At 48.3% G+C, this 18,983-nt stretch overlaps 1 long non-coding RNA gene across 2 annotated transcripts; it reads right to left on the bottom strand.

The window, feature by feature from the left end:
- Positions 1-8,048: 8,048 nt before the first annotated feature.
- On the bottom strand, positions 8,049-18,103 carry LOC125749545 (uncharacterized). 2 transcript variants are annotated; one of them, XR_007399949.1, is made up of 3 exons: positions 17,961-18,103; positions 8,945-12,720; positions 8,049-8,439 (listed from the first exon to the last, which is right to left on the bottom strand). It is a non-coding gene; the product is annotated as an uncharacterized LOC125749545 (long non-coding RNA). The 2 variants fall into 2 exon arrangements; XR_007399950.1 differs by having other exon boundaries at positions 8,049-8,428.
- Positions 18,104-18,983: the final 880 nt, after the last annotated feature.

Here is an 18,983-nt window from a genome sequence, read left to right as displayed (position 1 = left end):
ACATGTGGAAAAAAATGTCTCAAAAAGGTTTTAAATTTCCTGTACCATGACACACAATAACAAACAGAAAGATAAATAGAACAATTTCGATCCATTTTATGAGTTTCTCATGGTATAATTATCCATTTCCATGACTGATTATGCAGTGCGGGGCTGTGATCAACCTGCAAGCTGAACATCGGGAAACGCACATTTTTACATTTATGGTGCATTTTCATTGGCAGAAAGTGTGACCAAAACCATGCTGGTTGTGTCATCACCATCTGATTGGTTATTAGTAGAACTGCAAATCGCGGCGTATTGATGCGTTCCCCGATAACTCCGAACTCGGAAAGTTTCCAACCTTCAGCTTGACAACGTGCTATAGAATGGCTTAATTGAATGGATTCGTAATGCAAATTTACGCAAGCCAATGCTGATCCTGCTAGCGCTTGATGCTAACATAGGACAGTAATTCTCATAGACTTGCTAGCAGAAATTAGCACGTAGTAAATCGTGATGTACGCCGTGTGAAATAAGTAAATAAGTGTCTCTTTGGTTTTATCTCACTGTCGTTCTGAAACCCGGCAACGCCTTTACCAAGCTGACCCGTCTGTAGTGGAAAGTCGAAGCAAGCAGGAACTACGCTATAACTAGTGTCTCTTTGAGTTGGAGGCTGGATATGGCCTGGTTCCTGTGTGCCAGTTGAAAAGCGCCCTTACACGTACACTGACATATACTCACAATGACACACTGTGGGCAATATAGACGCTCCTGTCCACCCAAATCTGATGTCTTTTCGTCGTGAAAAGCAGAGGAAACCCATACAGATGTGAAGAAAACAGACAGGAAGACAGGAAGTTACCTGACAGCTGTGGAAGTGCTAATCAGGGAGCTAACCCCCCCCCCTGTAAATATGACTGTAATCTCAAATTCAAGGGATTCTCCTTAATGTGAGACTTTTTATGTATATAAAGCAGCTAATAGGAGTAAACAAGGACCAAAATGCTGACCTCAGCCATACCTAAGAATATGTGAAACACTCGGAACCTTCACTCAGGATTTCTCCTGCCCTCCTTTCTACTGCAACAGTGGCTAACCTTGCTTTTCTGCTTCTGGTCTGCATGAAGTATCCTGAAAGCAACAGGAAACGGGGGGGGGGGGGGGTTACGGAGCAGGACTGACAGTCTGCAGACCTACAATAATCTTCTGCCGTTTTAGAAGAAAGAGGGCAGGTGTTCCCCTGGGACCCCCAGCACAGATTCTCACTTTTGCTTCACGTTGAGTGGAAACTCAGCTTAGTGTGTGTGTGTGTGTGGGGGGGGGGGTGGAGTGGGGGGGGGGGGGTAACACTGTTGCTCTGGTGATGAGATCGGACTATAAATACACTCGCGGCTTCCTTCCGGCCCTTGTTCACCCAATCAGAGGAGAAATCTCAAACATTTCTGAGGTTCTGTTCTCTTGGGTTCAGGGTTTGGGCCGGGGTGGGGGGGGGGGGGGTGGGGTGGTTGCACTGTGTGGTTGCAGCTGGTAAACAATCTGTTCCGGGAGGCTAGCAGGCCATCACCTTTAGTAGCAACGTGTGTCTGGTTGACGTTGGGTTTCCAATAAACAGTTACTCTCCGAACCGCTAACGAAAGCGTCACCTGGTTCCTAATTTCACGCCGAGCGTTACGAGGAGGAGCTGGGCAGCCGCTCTGCCATCGGGGCAGCCTGCCACCCACTTTCTGTCCCGGGGGGGGTTGCCGTGGGTGAAGTATCTGCAGGGTTTGAGACGACCATTTCTGTGCAGCATACTGAGGGCGGGATTCCCCACTAATTTCCCTTAGAAACAGCCCTGGACTTTCACCAGAGTTTACACAGAAAGCTGTAGTTGCGTTTTTGATGGTGTTTGTTGTTGGTGCATAAGCACCTTGCTCTGGGTTAACTGAGCTCAGAGCTAAATAGTGAGAAGGACCTTTACTTGCCAGGGCAGATATAAAAGAATAAAAGGATGAGGCCCTGTGTGTTTACGGACTTGGGAAACAGAGCAATCAATCAGGCAAAAACAGCCCCCAGCCCCCAGCCCCCATCCCCCACCACGGCTGCTCGGCTTCAGCTGAACTCAGTGATCGATACGGCACCATGGTATTGTGATGGTAAATTCCTCCGGTCCTGGTAAAAAAGGGGGAGGGGTCACTTCGCCAGGGAAGCCCCTCCCACTTGGGGGCTGTTTGAATAAGTCCTGTAACCATAGTGAAATTACCCAGGAAATCACGCTCACTCATAAATAAGGCTGGCTTCTCTTTCTGTCTTTGATTTTTAATATGACAGCGGATTCCCTTCTCTCTTCGGTTTGCTTTTTGTGACTCCCTCCCTGCATGACCTATCTCCTGCCTTCACTGTGAGTGTGTGTAGCGGAGATCGGAAATCCTCAAGTGAAAATTTTTGGTTGACTTTTTTGCATTTTGAAAAGTCCAACCACCTATAAATTTAGTCCTTTTTGTTCCTGTATCAACTGAGATTGTAAGTGCAAAAAATACATATTAATGTGATGTCCATGTAATAGGCAGCACAGTATTGTGACCCCAACCCCTCTGAAATTACGGTCCCACATCTGCTACGCGTGTGTATGAGATTCTCTGTTTTCCAAAAACACGCAGTGAGGAAAACAATTTTTGGTTACTGGAACGTTACAGCTAACATTCTCTAAAATGGAGGGTTTTTGTGACACTAACCACCTGAGAACCCTAGACTAATGTTACTTGATGTTCCGTGTTTGCTGAGTCATCGCCCTGTACTGCCTACGTGATTAGAAGATGGATAGATGGCAATTTAATAATTATAATCCCTTTATTAACTCGGAAATCTTTCTAGTCCAGTCTGTATGTGAAAGTAGGGCTCTTCTTTATGTTGAAGTTTCACTGTGGTCTGTGGCGGTCGAGCGGTTAGCTCGCCCTAATGCATCACAGCCAGTTTCTGATGTCATGAATCGTTAACGAGAAATGTCACCCTGCAGGCAGAAGACAGCTGTGCTTTCTGGGCCACCTGAGCCCTACTGCTGTGTCACGCTGCCCCCCTGGACTCTTACCCCAAAGGCTCTGAGGCCTTGTCATTGGTCCCCACGACAACCAGGGGGCGGGGGCTACGGCTGGGAGGCGAGGCAAAGCAGGCAGTGAGGGCAACTTTGGATCACAGCTAGAGGAAAGGTTAGGTTTATAATGGCTCTAAGATTATAAATGGCATTGGTTTGGGGTTTGCCGGTACAATTGTTAACGTGCTTAATGCTGAAACACAGTAAACAGCTGTGATCTCTTCACTTTGTCCCTGCCAAATGGCTGCTAATTATGTGTTATCGTTATTGCGATAGTATTTTTCACCCCGGCTCCCGTGGGAGCACCTGCAGCAGTCAGTCGCATGGGCTGCAAACTGCACAGCGATTAAAGGAAGCACCATTAAGCCAGGTCAACACATTGTTGTCATAGCGATCTGTGTCGATGTATAGACGGTCTCTGCAAAGGTCTTTGACCTTCAAAGGTTTCTCCGCTTATTTCCTGCTTTGACTTCCCTATCATTCTCTAATGGACTAAAGCCGCACTCAATCACGCCTAAAGAGCCGACATTTACAGGTGTTACAGATAGCTAGACCTAACTGCTCGAACACGATATTTCTTGCACGAAAGCTTTGGACCTTGTGATGATACGAAGGAATTTTGACTGAAATTCATATGATAAGTACTGTTCTCTCATTACGCATAAGCACACCAAAATGTCTGTGAGGTGGTGCCTTACTTTATAAAAACATATCAAACAGTTTAAGGTTCAATGATTCTTGAAGGGGGTCCCTTCAGACTTCCGAGTGGAGGTTCTGCGTTACTGTGGAAACACCCTCGTGGAAGTTCCAAGTTTCGTATAAGTAACGAGTGAGAGCTCACTGTTACAAATATGAATGAACTTTGGCCCAAAGTAAAACCGTAGTCGGTGATTTCTTGAATCAAACGGGGCTCTACTGGAGACACAGACAGGCATTGAAGGTACTGCATCAATGTGCAGGTAGGGGAGAAGGATAGCTGGTGTAGACCATGAAGACTACAAGTTGTGTTGGACAGACATTCTAAACATATAAGAACATATTTGTGGGTGTCATGGTGGCTCACTGGGTTGTTGGTTTGAATCCCCACCTGTTCTGTGTGAATGGACTATGGATGTTTTCATCATGTTATGCATGAGGGTTCTCCAATGTCCTATTGCTGTCCAAAGACACGGCTTCAGATAAACTGGCACTTCTGAATTGCCTGTAGAGTGTGTATGCGTGTGTCTGTCCACTTGATGCGCTGGCATCCCATCCTCCCTTGTGCTCTATCCTGCCTGGCGCTGGTTCCAGACCCCCCCCGTCACCCTATACTGAATGAAGATATTGGAAGCTGGATAAATACAATAAGGGCTATGCTGTCCATGTCGTGGCATCTTAATGTTCAGAAAGCTATTAACTTCCACTGCCATCCCCAAAGCCAGAGGTCCTTTCAGGGTGAGGAGAACCCGCACGGGGCCTGCTCTGAGGGCTAGAGACTCGCACTTGCCAGCATTTACCTCCTGTCTGTCTGCCAGCGTGACCTGGAAGTCAGGCATCCGGAGCGGATGAAGACGGGCATGTGCGCTGGGGGGGGGGGGGGAGCGGGGGGTGTGAGGCAGCCTGCGAGGTGGGCCGCAAGAGTGCTGACATTAAGGATGGCCCATGAATCATTTATTGCCTGCCAGCCCAGTGAGGTGGCAGCACTTGAATAATTAGCAGCAACTCTGTCGCACATTTATGTGGAGGGGGGGGGATGGGTGGAAAATGTGGGGCATGGTGGTATGGGGGAGCCGTGGGCAGCGCCTGGCTTGATTACCGAGCATCCCAGCACGAGGTGGGGCAAAATGAATCAGATGGTTCCGTGGGGCTCAGTGTGCTTCAGCTGGCTGGCAGCTCCTGATACGCACGCCGCAGCGGGGCTGATGGCCTCTCCGGCAAGTCCATCCAGGTGGCGGTCACGTGGTCCCTAAGCCTCACCCCCCGGGGTGTCCATCGGCCCACTCACACGCACACACACGGCTCCTCTGCTCAGCCACGTGATGCGACAGGCCTTATTCAATGCCGGTGAATTAGCCGCGGTCGTGCTACCTGTATATAGGGGCAGCTGCGCAGGAAGATAACCTTCGTTCGAGATATCTCCGCGATCGCAGCCTCGGGGGAGGGGAGGGTCATCCCTCAAACGAAATGCAGCGCTCGGTGCGAATGGACTTCAGACCAAGGGGGTGTGTTAGCAGCACTAGGCTAACGGCAGGATTTGTGGGGATATCATGTGGCAGCATTTGCGCTTGTTTTGCCGGTGCCCAGGCAGGCGCTCTGGTGTCCTGGGCCTCCACGGGCGTCCTGTCGTGTCCTGCGTGCACCTTGGCTGAAGCTCCCTCCCTTGTTTGCTGAACTAACCCTTGTATCATCTTACAGGGACACGTGTAGGCGCATGTTGGCTTGACCATGCAAATGTATCTCCTCTGCTCTTTGTCCAGGTTGAGGAGCAGGATGGGATCGGAACAAAGGCAGGTGTGCCCTGAGATGAAGGCCGACTCCACCATTGTCCCCCTGAATCTCAATCAACACATTTAAAATGTAAATATATCTCAGATTGGCTTCACAAAGATATTGCTTCATTCCCTTTCATCTGTCGAGGAATATTAATCATCTTTTTTGCTGTTTATTGCGGCTTCTAACAATTCGACGATTCTAGCAGCGCCACGTATGAAAGATTACCAGACACGCTGATGTTTCCCGGCAATGAATGCCGACGTAGGAGACACATTGGAGGGGGGCTTGGGGGAAATCACGTCAAATAAATCATGGCCAAGTCTGCCTGAGTCCATCTCTGCATGTTTTCGCTTGTGTGACCACCCACCCCCATATGCACGCGGGATGTTCAGGGACAGCCGAGTCATGGTGGGTGATGACCCCCCCCCCCCCCAGCTGCAGCTGCAGTCCCTGTGTCCTGTTTTTCCCTGTCACCCACATGCCAGTGTCATTGTCCCCAGGAGGGTGTGGGAGACGTAGGATGTGATTGGCATCCGGGGATGAGGGACGGGCGTCTGGGCTCTCAAATATGGGAGGGATGCCTCACATCCCACCCCCCCCACCCCATTACCACAGGTTTTCATCCCCAAGTCAGCCAGATAGCCTACGCTCTCTGATAGCAAGGGGCATGCTGTTCTGGGTTGGGGGGGGGAATCGCAGTTTGGGCAGGGGCCCCTTTGTCTTATCTCTAGCTCAGCATGATTCCACCCAATGCAGTATGCAAAGTAGATGGAGGATTGGCCTTTACCCTGAGTGTGTGTGTGTGGGTGTGTGTGTGTCTGGATTATGTTTGTACTACATTGTGTGCAATACAATGTAATAAAAACCTGTTATTGTAAGGATGTGGGGACACTTTTTCAGGTCACCACAAAGATAAAATAAAAAATATATATAAATGCTATTTTGTTTGGTTACTTATGGTTATGCTTAGAGCTGGGCGTGGGTTAAGGCTGTCATGTTAGAGTTTTCCCCAAAGAAATGAATGGAGAGTCCCCACAAAGATATAATTACAAACTGTGTGCCTGTGTATCTGTGGGTGTCTATGTGAAAGTGTACGTTCTCCAGAGAATACTGTGGGGACACCCCCAAACGACATTTCCTTTTTTGTTGCTCAAAGAAACGTTATCAATTTTCATACGTTTTTTGTTTTTTTTTTGAGTTTTGGTGGTTTGGGGTTAAGGATCAGTAATTACAGTAAAGCCAGGCTTGACAGAAAGCCCCCGCAAATTTGGCCTCGTTCATATGTGACTGTGTGTCAGGCTCGTTACTTGGCGCTTTGCAATCGAGGCTCGGCGCTATAACAGCCTTTAGCCTTCCTGCCGCAAGTTTGCCTGCCACCTTCCAATACAGCAATAAACTGGCATATTCCGGGATCATATCTGTCACAGATGCTCAGGTCAGGATGGCGAGTAGAGATACACAGGGTGTGGGCTGGGGGAGGGAATGGGGAATTTATTTGGACACGGGAGTGTAGCTGGGATTAACGAAACGGAAGAGGATCGGAAATTAAAGGCAGTCGTTTTCTCCTGGGTTCAAAGGGAACACAGAGGACGTCAAAGTGGGTGTTAGAGTGTGAAAGGTCTCAGGAGAATAAACAGGAGCCCCCTTCATATCGCTGGTAATTAGGCGCCGGTGACTCATCACCTAAACCCCACCCCCCCCCACCCCCCTTGGGACATCTACACCCCGTGTCATAAAAAATAGTCAATAAGAAAATTACCTGAAATCATCTGTCCTCATATTTTTCAACAATGTGCACAGACATGTCACAGATTTGTCACAGATATGTATAACTAAGGCTTTGCGTTGGCTTGGTGGCTAAGGGTACAGCACCGAGGCATGAGTGCAACAGCCAGGCCCCACCCTGTGGCGCAGGTTCTGCACCTGTGCGTGTGGGGCTGCATGCCCTGTGATGCAGGTCCTGCGCCTGTGTGTGTGGGGGGCCACATGCCGTGCAGTACAGGTCCCGTGCGTGCGGTCGCCGCATGCCCTGCGTCGCAGGTCCTACGGCTTTGCATGTGGGGGGGGGGGGGCACATGCTCTGCTCATGCTGTATGGGCTCCTCTCTTGTGGAGACCCGCTCTCCTCTTGCATCCCAAAAACAAGCAGTTATGTCAATTTGTGTTTCCAAATTTTCAGTGGTGGGAGAATGTGCGCCCTGCGATGGTGTGACATCCTGTCCAGCGTGTTCCCTGTCCCTGAGATTCCTGGGACGGGCTCTAGGCTCACTACGACCATGTGCTGGATAAGCAGCTGAAGAAGCTGCGAGGCTAAAGAAGGAAGAGTAAATACGCCCACCATCTCTGTATATTACGAGTAAAATATATGGCGGGAAATCCAGGTGGACATTAGTTTAAGGAGGAAATGTAAGCATTGAAGTAATTATAGATCAAAAATAAAACTCACTTCAGAAAAATTCACTTTTTTCTTTTAATGAGGCAGACCCGTACATCCCCCCCCCCACACCCCTCCGCCACTCCAGGAGAAGAATCAACACGAGGCCCCAAGAAAAGGCATCCAGTCTGTAGACAGACACAGCGGGGCGTCTGGGCCAAGGGGTGCGGCTCGGGGTGCGGCTAGGGGTGCGGCTAGGGGTGCACGCGCTGCATTCCATCCTTGTCACGCCCGGAACCCGTGCAAAGCAGCCTGCAGACGCGGGCGTGTCTGACGAGTCACCTGGGCCCAGCAGGCTGATGTCGCCTTGCCCAAACCATGGGGGGGCTCAAAACAGGAGGCGTGGCTGAGGGGAGAACAGGCTGCTGGAATTGAGGAAGCATGCGGCACTTTGGGAGCCACGGGCCGGGGTGTCGCTGCCACTGCTGCTGTGGGGCTTTTCCTGCTCTACGGGGGCCAGTTAAAGGAAGCCTGTAATGAGACTGTTTGTCATGGAAAAGCACTTGATCAGGAGTGAATGAGCGGTGAAACACGATCGCAATTCTCACAGCTACCCTTCAAAACAGGAGTTAAATTACCTTCCCTAGCTACAAAACATGTTTAATATATCTAAAAAAAAAACAATAATGAATTGGATATATCAAATACATTCATATATTGAAGAAACTGCTATGTGACAGATCTAAATATTTCATGGTCCTTAAGTTAATATAAAAATTGGGTAGAAGAAACAAAGTTTAAATCGCCTAAGATTTATTCCTGGAACTGAAAAATTGATTAATTTGCCCATTGTTGCCTGAGGTGCAGGGTGTAAGTGTCCTGCGAGTGAACAATGACAAAACACTAGGCAGAGAGGGGAGGCTGTGAGCATGACGAGATGCAGCAGAGCCGGACAATCATTACATCGTCGTTATGGAACGAGCGGCATCTGTGTGGAAGAGTGTTGCTGTGTCCATAGGTGTGTGATGGCGAATGGGCAGCATGTACCCTGTGCTCTGCTGCTCCAGGTTGTTTCCGCTTGAAGATCCACAAGTAAAACTCACTCTTCTTCCCTAGAGCCAGTTACCGGCACTTCTGGGGAAAAAATCTGTATTTTACTGTGAGTTACGTAAGTCCTGTTGGAAGGGAAGCGTCTCCGATTAAGCTAAACCGAAGTTGTTGTCTAGTGCAGCGGTGCAGGCCGAGGAGTTTTGTACTCCGTGAGCTTTGAGATGGGTTGGGGAAAAGGGGATGAGGAAGAGAGGAAGAAGCAGAAGAGACAATGTGGACGGAGTAAGGAGGATGACCAGAGATGGAGGGGGTAGATGTGGCAGTAACATGACAAAGACATCACTATCCAACCTGCAGTGACCGTTTCATAACTGCTAACGTGGATCATGGCTGCTTTAACTTCTGACACCTTCATAGGGAAAATAACCGGGTACGCAATGATGACATTATCACCAGGGATCAAGGCCCTGGGCAGCATCTCTGCTGATGTCCTGGAGCATTTCTGATGGCATGGCGTCTGAGTTTATTCTGAGGGTTGCCTGCCCTCCGATCCCTGTGGTGGACTTTCGTGTTGACTGCTGGCGCATTGGGGTCTTTACCAGCAACGTTGCAAAATACTCAGACAGAGGCTCCTTCATCGGTGTCCCAGGAGATCTTCCTCTGCATGAGGATCCACACACATTTTAAAATACTGTGTAGGGTGCCGGAAATTTTTCTGAATAGACAGTATGGCAGCAATTAGGTGCTATTCCAGAAAAAGGGCAGCCGATGTGGAAAGTCGAAATCTTTCAAATGATTCCAAGAGATACGGCACACTCAGGACAATATGACGCTTGGAAGAGATTCTGGTCAGTGTGGTTCAGTGGTGTAACTGAAGTTAAAGGACAGTTTTAGCTGCAGAATGTCTAATCTGATTTAATAACCGGATAAAGTTTCCTATCAGCCACATGTTTGTGAAGGTGAGTCGTGTCCTGTGGATGCTAATTTTAAGCAGCGGACTATAGAATGAAAAGATCATTAGCCTTGGAACTGAGCCATGCAGAACACCGGATATTGCATTTTGCAGAGTTAGGAAAATTCAGAACATCAACTGTGTTGATATTTTATGACAGAAGAAATCCTATGGAAAGCTGACGACTTAAACCGATTCTATACGATTTCTGGAATGCAGATGAAAGCACACGATAGCTATTTACAATGTTAAAAATAAGACATTTACCACCGTATTTGTGAGGCACGGGAAGCGCTGTTTGCTAAGGCGGTACCACGCTGGCTTTCACAATAGGATTATTTAAAAGAAACAGTAAGATCAGCTCAGGTCTAAAGGGCTTAGGGTGAATGTCAGAAACAAATGCTGTCATAGTTGTAGAGTTCTGTACTTTGTCACCGAGGTTATTTTAAGATCCCGGCAGCAAATTACACAGATGAAAAAAGCTGCCTATGAAGTAAGAAGGAGCCTTTAAAATGACGTCTAACTTGATTTAATCGCAGTAAGGAAGGAGAACAGATCTTCGTACCTCGACAAGTATTTGATTCAGGCAGTCAGCCAAGCCCACAGAGGACAATACAGCAGAACGGCTAACTAGGCACCAGGGGAAGAAGAGAACATGGTTCAGGAACAAAGAGAACATACTGGACGTTCTCGCTTGACAGAATAGATCTATTCCAAAAATCATTTAGCTTGCATTCTTTGCAGAGCACGCCGAGGTCAAAGTTCTACAAAGTGTTCACAGGAGAGAACATGAGAATTGAAAAAATTGAAAAAAAAAAAAAAAACACTCTGTTACCATTAACTTGTATGACATTTGCCCTCATTCAGTTTTTTCCCCTAGATTTTTCTATAAATTGGAGTAGGATATATTGGGAATATTGATCATTTTTGATTTTTAATATCACTTTTAGCTATAGACACTTATGCATCTTTTTCTATGTTTCTATCCAACCTGGATATATCTGTGAAAAAATCTGAACGAGTCCTTTCCTAGTGGGTGCGACAGCATGTTTCCCCAGGTCTGGATCGGCACATTTCTGGGTGTCAAGTCCCGAGAACCACGGCCAGAGGGCTGGGTCAGAGCATTAGCTTTCAGATCAATAAAAGCAGGAGTCCTTTGCCTCTCCCCATTGTCTCACGATCCACTCAGACATTTCAGGAAGCTCTACTGAAGCACGACAATTCAAGTCAGGAAGAGGAGAGAGGAGTGATTAGCGGCCTTCTGTCTCACCCCCCCACCCCACCCACCAAGACCCCTTAAGCCGATTCACTTGAGGTGGGTCATTGTTTACGTTTTCTTTCCATTGGAGCAGCCGAGGATACATCAGGCATCAGTGCTGGGCAGCATGTGACTGGTACAACCTCGTGTGTCAGCTGGAGCTGCCCCCCCCCCATCCTCTACAATTGCCATCTAATGTAGCTGTGCCTGTGTGTGACTGGGGGGGGGGTCATGTATGGCGTGCCACAGCTGCTCCTGTCACCGCACCTTCTGCCGTTGGACCGACCGCTAACCACTCCGCCCTCCTTCTCAGCTCCTTCTTTTGTAAGGGAAAACTCAGATATTTAACGTCACACATAACTTGCGACAATAATAATTAAAGTCAATCTCTGTTTATTGCAACGGACGCCTGTCCTTCTGAGGATAAAATGACACATTGTACAGTATTGTTTTCCTTGTTATGGCTACTTCAGCTGCTCTCAGCCCCACGTAAGTGAATAATCTCTTTATCCATCTTCCATAACCGCTTATGCAGTTCAGGTTGAGCGTGAGCCGGTAGGCTCGGTAGCACGGGCACCGAGGCGGATGTGAAAGATGCCAGTCCATCGTCAGGCACCGGCTCACCAAACCACAAGGAATTTTGGGGTACAGGAGGAAAGTGGAGTACCTGAAGGAAGCCTGCAGAAAACACACAAACTCCGCAAACACTGAGCAAGGGACAAACCAACCCCTGTGTAGCTGTGAGGCTAAGGCGCTAATTGCTAAGTCATGTTGGTGCAATTATATCCACCACTACAACAATCCCAGGAATTAGTGTACTGACTCTAATATTATGATTATTGAGCATAAAATCAGCAAGGATTGCCAAATCCAGAGGCGGAAAGGTATGTTCCCAGCAGCTGTGGGAAAGTCGGATATAGAGCAGCTTCAGTCTGAGAATTTTCATTCTCTGCACTGCTAAGCTATACATTGGCCACTGGGGGTTTTTGACTCGTCTGTCACGGTACAAAGTCACAGACCCAGGGAAAGGTTACCGGAGGCTTCGCTAGAGAAAAGTGCTGAATGTCATCCAAGCGGATCGCCCTGCTTTTTACATTCTGTAATCCGTAAAAAGTGATGCCGAGCAACATCGGTACATCCCAGATAGAGGACCTGCCAGCTAGTGCACCTCTTCTACAGCATTCTCAGCAGTGTGAGGGGGGATTGATTCCGACTGTCACATGTTCCATTTGGACCACTCTTTCCCTGAAGTGGCTTGGGACCATTGTGGAGAATCAGGACTCCACATATATGTGTGGAGTGAGGGGAAGCTGTCCTACATGAGAAATGCACAATTACTAGTCGTTTACAGACAGGTACCTGCTGCAGTTGGACACTTTCCCTGCGCAAATCAGTACACCACAGCTTTCCAGAAGGTTCCCTTTCCGCCTGATTCCCGTCCGCGGGTGACCTCTCTCCCGTTTATTTATTTATGCTGCTCTGCTCGATGTGGTCACATAGGTTGTGTCGTTAGTCTCCAAGGTTCCCGGGCCCCTGCCAAACTTCCTCTTCTCCTAGGTGTGTCTGTAAAGAACAAATAAATAGCAGCAATGTTTTGGTTGGGAACAGCGGGGACGTAATGAATAAAATGGCGCCTCTGAAAGCTGCCGGAGCGGTGCGTGGTGCGGCTCCCTGTGAAGCTCGGCAGGAAGCGTGTGCGGATGGGAAAGGTGGAGAAAGACTGGAATAAAGCCTAAAGACAGAAACTGGGAAGAAAGAGAGAGAGAGGGAATGAATGCTAATGACAGAGGGAGCGCGACGGTGGCGATTGGTCTGTGCGCGCGCCATCGCGTCTCCCCCCTCGTGATTTCCATATCAATATTTGAGTGGTGCTGAATCATTTATGAAAGTGTAGAGACACAATAGCATGGTGGCGCGGAAAGCACAGCCGCGGCACTCCTGCACCTCGAGAGGGCCGCTCTGTTTGCATGTCTGCTGGGGGGTGTCTGCTGGGGTGGGGCGGAGCTAGCGGAGGGGGGGGCTGCTTCAGCTGCCTCCACTCCCCCCCCCCCCCCAACCCCCACCAAATTCACTGCCACTTAGAGTAAAAATGACCCCCACTCTTTTAGTCTTTTCAGACTTGGGGGGGTAGGGGGGGGGGGTCACTCATTTGTCATTCTTAAGAGGGTGTTTGATAGCAGGAAAAAGACATCTGCTCTCTGTAAGAAAGGCCAAATTATTCATGACGTTAAATCTATACAAACCTATCCATCCGAAATCTCTCTTACTCCTTAGAACCATTTTTTGGACAATGCCTGCAGTTTTTGTTAGATTTTTTTTTCTTAATTATTTTTTATATGTTTAATTGATGAGCCAGCCTCTCTATCTATCTATCTATCTATCTATCTATCTATCTATCTATCTATCTATCTATCTATCTATCTATCTATCTATCTCACCTGGATGACCGACCAGCTCACAGCTGTTCCCCCCCCCCCCCCTTTTCACTATCCTCATTTTCGCTGCCGTTGTCGTGGGGACGCCCTGATTCAAAGGTCTTCACTCCAAGCGGCAGCACAATCGGCTGAATGGGCCGGATTGGTGGGAGGGGGCGGAGCTCGCCAGGTGTCAGCGGCTGCGATCGGCCTTCCGAGCCGGAAGCGCAGACGAGGCAGCTGACGCAGATTGAGACGTGGCTCACCTCGTGTGCGCCCGTCACCCGAGGCCCTGGAAGTGACTGCAGTGAGTTTCTCTTCAAAGATCAAGACGGTCAAGCTCTGCCCCCATCATCACCTTGGCAACAGTACCAAAATTCTGACCACCACATTGCTTCAGGGACCTGAACCTTCAGTTATGAGTGCTGGCCAAGACCTCCAGTCCAGGCACACAGACCAGTAGACACAATTTCACTGTAATGTTTACAATGACAATAAGGACCTTCTATTCTAGTGAAATTATTGGTTTGAGCCCCCCGGAAATTTGTTTGAACCCCATTTCCCGGTTGGAAAAATATACCAAGGGAGATCTGTGGGCAGGATTAGGGGGTCCAGCCACAGGACTACCCAGTGTGCCCACCTTCAGAAAAACGACAAAACACAAAGAAGTCGCATGTATAGAGGGTGTAACATGGTCATTATCTAGTCAAATGAAGTATACTGAACAAAAATATAAACGCAACACTCTTGTTTCTGCTCCCATTTTTCATGAGATGGACTTAAAGACCTACAATTCATTCCAGATACACAATATTACCATTTCTCTCAAACATTTCTCACAAATCAGTCTAAATGTGTGATAGTGAGCACTTCTGCTTTGCTGAGATAATCCATCCCACCTCACAGGTGTGCCACATCAAGATGCTGATCTGACATCATGGGTAGTGCACAGGTGTACCTTATACTGCCCACAATAAAAGGCCACCCTGGAATGTGCAGTTTTTTGCTTTATTGGGGGTCTGGGGACTCAGAACCGGTCAGTATCTGGTGTGACCACCATTTGCCTCATGCAATGCAACACATCTTCTTCGCATAGAGTTTATCAGATTGTCAATTGTGGCCTGTGGAATGTTGGTCCACTCCTCTTCAATGGCTGTGCGAAGTTGTTGGATATTAGTGGGAACTGGTACACGCTGTCGTATACGCCGGTCAAGCACATCCCAAACATGCTCAACGGGTGACATGTCCGGTGAGTATGCTGGCCATGCAAGAACTGGGACATTTTCAGCTTCCAAGAACTGTGTACAGATCCTTGCAACATGGGGCCGTGCATTATCTGTCTGAGTGGCTGGTCTCAGACGATCTTGGAGGTGAACCTGCTGGATGTGGAGGTCCTGGGCTGGTGTGGTTACACGTGGTCTGCGGTTGTGAGGCCGGTTGGATGTACTGCCATATTCTCTGAAACGCCTTTGGAGACGGCTTATGGTTGAGAAATGAACATTCAATGCACGAGCAACAGATCTGGTTGACATTCCTGCTGTCAGCATGCCAATTGCACGCTCCCTCAATGCTTGTGGCATCTGTGGCATTTTGCTGTGAGACAAAACTGCACATTCCAGGGTGGCCTTTTATTGTGGGCAGTATAAGGTACACCTGTGCACTACCCATGATGTCAGATCAGCATCTTGATGTGGCACACCTGTGAGGTGGGATGGATTATCTCAGCAAAGCAGAAGTGCTCACTATCACACATTTAGACTGATTTGTGAGAAATGTTTGAGAGAAATGGTAATATTGTGTATCTGGAATGAATTGTAGATCTTTAAGTCCATCTCATGAAAAATGGGAGCAAAAACAAAAGTGTTGCGTTTATATTTTTGTTCAGTGTAAGTATATAAGTAAAGTAACTAGAGTATAACTTTATCAAAAGAGCCGCAAATCAATGACCTGTTGTGCTGAGAAGCTGTTGTGCTGAGAAGCTTCTGTTTAGCCTCAGAATCCCAGCCGAGTCCTTCCAGTGACCCGCCTCTGAACGCGTGACGCAGGCTTCACTCGCACTGCATGCTCTGTACCTGTGATGGTTCGCCGATAATGGTTTTGCTGCCTCGTTTGTCTCATTGGGGCAAGTGTTTGCCTGCCTCGCTGCCTTCCCTATCAGAGTCGGGCGGCGGATGTACTACATGTTTTGCTACAGACGGGGGGGGGGGGGGGGGGGGGCTCTTACATTTTCGGCACGTCGAAACGACAGGCCGCTTTCGCTTCTGCCAGGAGTCGCGAGTGCTGTTTATGGATTCCACTAAGGAGGGAGAAATATCTAAATTCTCCAGTCAGCCCTGTTCCGGCATGAATGTCACACATTTCCTGTTTACTCTTGCTACTCCAAGAGGACCCCTCCCCCTTTTCACCCCGCTGCAGAGGAACAGGGTGGGGGCGGGGGCGCCCTCCCGCCTCTCTAAACACTTCCCTTCTGTCCTTCAGTTTTCCTACAGCGGAGTGTTTGCTGTTGCTGTTCTCTTTTTTTCTTCCCCGCCCACTCAGCTGTGCCCAGGGGGGGGATGTGGGATGAAGGTTCATAGAATAAGACGAGATCTTTGCATCTCCACTCTGACCTTATGTCAATGACAGGAGCTGCACAGTGAGCCTTCGCACACAGACCCGTAACGCGGCACATGACAGATTTACATCCAGCGAATGTCTTGTTATTCTGTGAGCTTTTATTCTACAGTTACACACTGCTAAGTGGATATATGTTGAAAATATATTTTCAGTTCCCGAATGACAGGGTTTTAAAGGATTTGGGGCAAGTCACTGTTGTTTTATGCTCCCCCCTGCTGCCCCCCGCCCTCCCGGCTCTGACCTAGCCTCCCTGTCAGGCTTTGAGAGTACTTACATCCCTCCCAACCTCTAAATATAGCCAGAGTGGGATGATTGACCAGGCCCACTTCCTGTGTGTGCGTGCCTGTTTGTGTGTGTGCGCATATTCCTGGCTTGTGTGTGTGGGCTGGGGTTGGGCCCTGCCTGTCTCTGGGTGCTGCTCCGAGGGAAGACGCACAACGAGTCATGGGTCCGCACGGGGGTCTCAGGTTCTCCATCACGTCATCGAGGAGCGGGTCCACAACGTGATGGCCCTCAGGTGACTTTGGAGTTAAACAACTTCTCAGGAAGAAATCTGCTATAAGAACTTCAATAAAGGTGATCGGTTTGGTCGACAGTCAAAATGTGGAAAAAAGTGTCATGAGCCACTTGAACGATAAAATCATCGATGCTTTAATTTTTTATTTTAATCACTCTGGAGGATAAGAGGTCTCCACCATCATCCTGAAGGGCAGTGTTGCAGCAGATTAAGGCAGCATATGCGTCTGTGGCTGGCTATTGATTTTTAAGCCTAACCAGCTATACTCAGACCCCCCCCCACCCCACTACCCTCTTTCAGGAAAACAGAGATCAATGCTGAAGGACTCTGGCACTAATTGGCCCTCACAAACAATTCTCTGGCCTGGGCTAACAAACATTCTCCAGATGTGAGGCAGAAGATGGTAGGCACACCCTTCCCGTCAGAGCAGCCAGGGACTGAAGTGTGCTGGCACATGACCTGGGCATATAGCTCACTAAAACAACCAGAGAGTGCATGGTGACAGGTGCAGCCTGGTAAGAAAAGTGAGACAACAGGTTGTGGGGTCGAGTCCCCAAAGCATCTCTTGTAGTACGGATATGTCTTTCTGCGATCGCATAATGTTCACTGATGGGTAAACAATGGGTAAATAAAAGATGGGGTTCAACCTGATGTCGACTCAGTGAGGCTTCCTGTCCTTAGCATACTCTGAGGGATTCTTGCTAACGTAGCAGTCCCAGGAGGGGACTGTCCGGGAACAGCTACTAGCCTGTAGCTTGTTGGCTCAAGAACTTCTGAAAAGGGACCAAAATCGTTCCCAACAAAGGCAGGCAACTGTCTAAAACGTACAAAACTATAAGCCTTCAGTAGCGATTAGCTAAATGAGAAACAGCTATGTTCACTTAGTTCTGTTGAGGTAAGTAGAAAATGTAGGTACCAGTCCCCCTCTGTCTCTCCTGCCCTTAAATTACTGATACTAGTACAGCAGTCTCCCTTTGCATATAAATTGTCTTTAGCACTGTAATGTCTGTCCTATCATGAATGTTGGACCGAAAGTTCAGGTGGAACATTATTTTGTTTCACTGTGAATTTGTAGAGAGGATAGCCCCACCCCCACCCCCCCAGGAACAAAACGGGGCCCCTCATTTGTCATGATACAGGTAAAGCTATAGAGAGCGATAATAAGAGGATAAGAGCCCCCCCCACCTACCCGGCTCAGTTCAGGACCAAAACAGACGCCACATTCCATGCTCGCCATTTGCCCGCCATTTCCCTACCTTTTCCTCTTTGTTTCCCTGCCATACCGCTTTGTTCCTGTTTTTGTTCCTGCACCAAGGAGCACAGCTATCACTTTAGTCTAGTGGTTGCCGGTTGGTCCACCATTTCTGGGATGGTAAGATCGGTGCAGTGGCATACTGGCCAGTTATGACTTGACTGAAGGCGAGTCACTTGATAGGGATGTATCATTTTTTTTGACCTGGCTTCAACCATCTCACCCTTATCTGATTATCAGTGGAGAATTTGCGAAGCTCAAATTCCACCCAGAATAAAGCAGGGCAGCATTGGCAGTGCATTGTGGGTAAATGTGAATTCTTTCTGTATTTCACCTGACTCCATTCCTTCATTAACACCCAAGTGGCTGCACCCCCCCCCCCCCCCCGCCCCCACCCCCACCCCCACCCCCACCCCCTGTCCTACATACATCTCAGCCGCTGCTAGCTGTCTGTTTTCATACATGCTTTAAGAAGTTCAGGTTATGGGCTAGTTATTTACATCTCACTTCCAGGAACCTCTCTCTAACTTGTACCAAAAGTTGCCGATCATATATCAGCGTTATGTAACTCCACTTACAGTTTAACTATCTGAATATTTGTTAAAGCAGTTTGGACCATGACCTGCTCTTAAAGCTTCCACAGAAGGTGTCGTTTTGGGATCTTTATGAACGCAGTTAAGCAGGGCTTAGGTGAAGCTGGGTGGATAACAGCTTTAAATTTAGGCACTTAGCTGAAGCATTTGTCCAGAGTGTCTTCTCTGCCTAGACTGTCACTGTCACATGTCACCCCGAGTGAGCTATTTTAGCTGGAGACACTGAGTCAGATGTCAGGCAGAATATAAACCACACATATCACGTCTAAATTTTTAGTTTACCAATGTGATTACTTTAAGCTAAGGAAAGATAAGGTACTTGGATTAAGTCCAAAGGGACATATACCGGGATTTGAACCCATAATAACAGGATGTTGTGCTTACAGCCATGTATGTCATCTGATTGGCTGTTTGTGTTCTTGCCCGTGGGTCGC

The sequence above is a fragment of the Brienomyrus brachyistius genome, chromosome 9 (genome assembly GCF_023856365.1).
Source record: "Brienomyrus brachyistius isolate T26 chromosome 9, BBRACH_0.4, whole genome shotgun sequence".
Classification (NCBI taxonomy): domain Eukaryota; kingdom Metazoa; phylum Chordata; class Actinopteri; order Osteoglossiformes; family Mormyridae; genus Brienomyrus; species Brienomyrus brachyistius.
The sequence above is the reverse complement of the archived record's forward strand: the minus strand, read 5'-3'. Positions and strand labels throughout refer to the sequence as shown.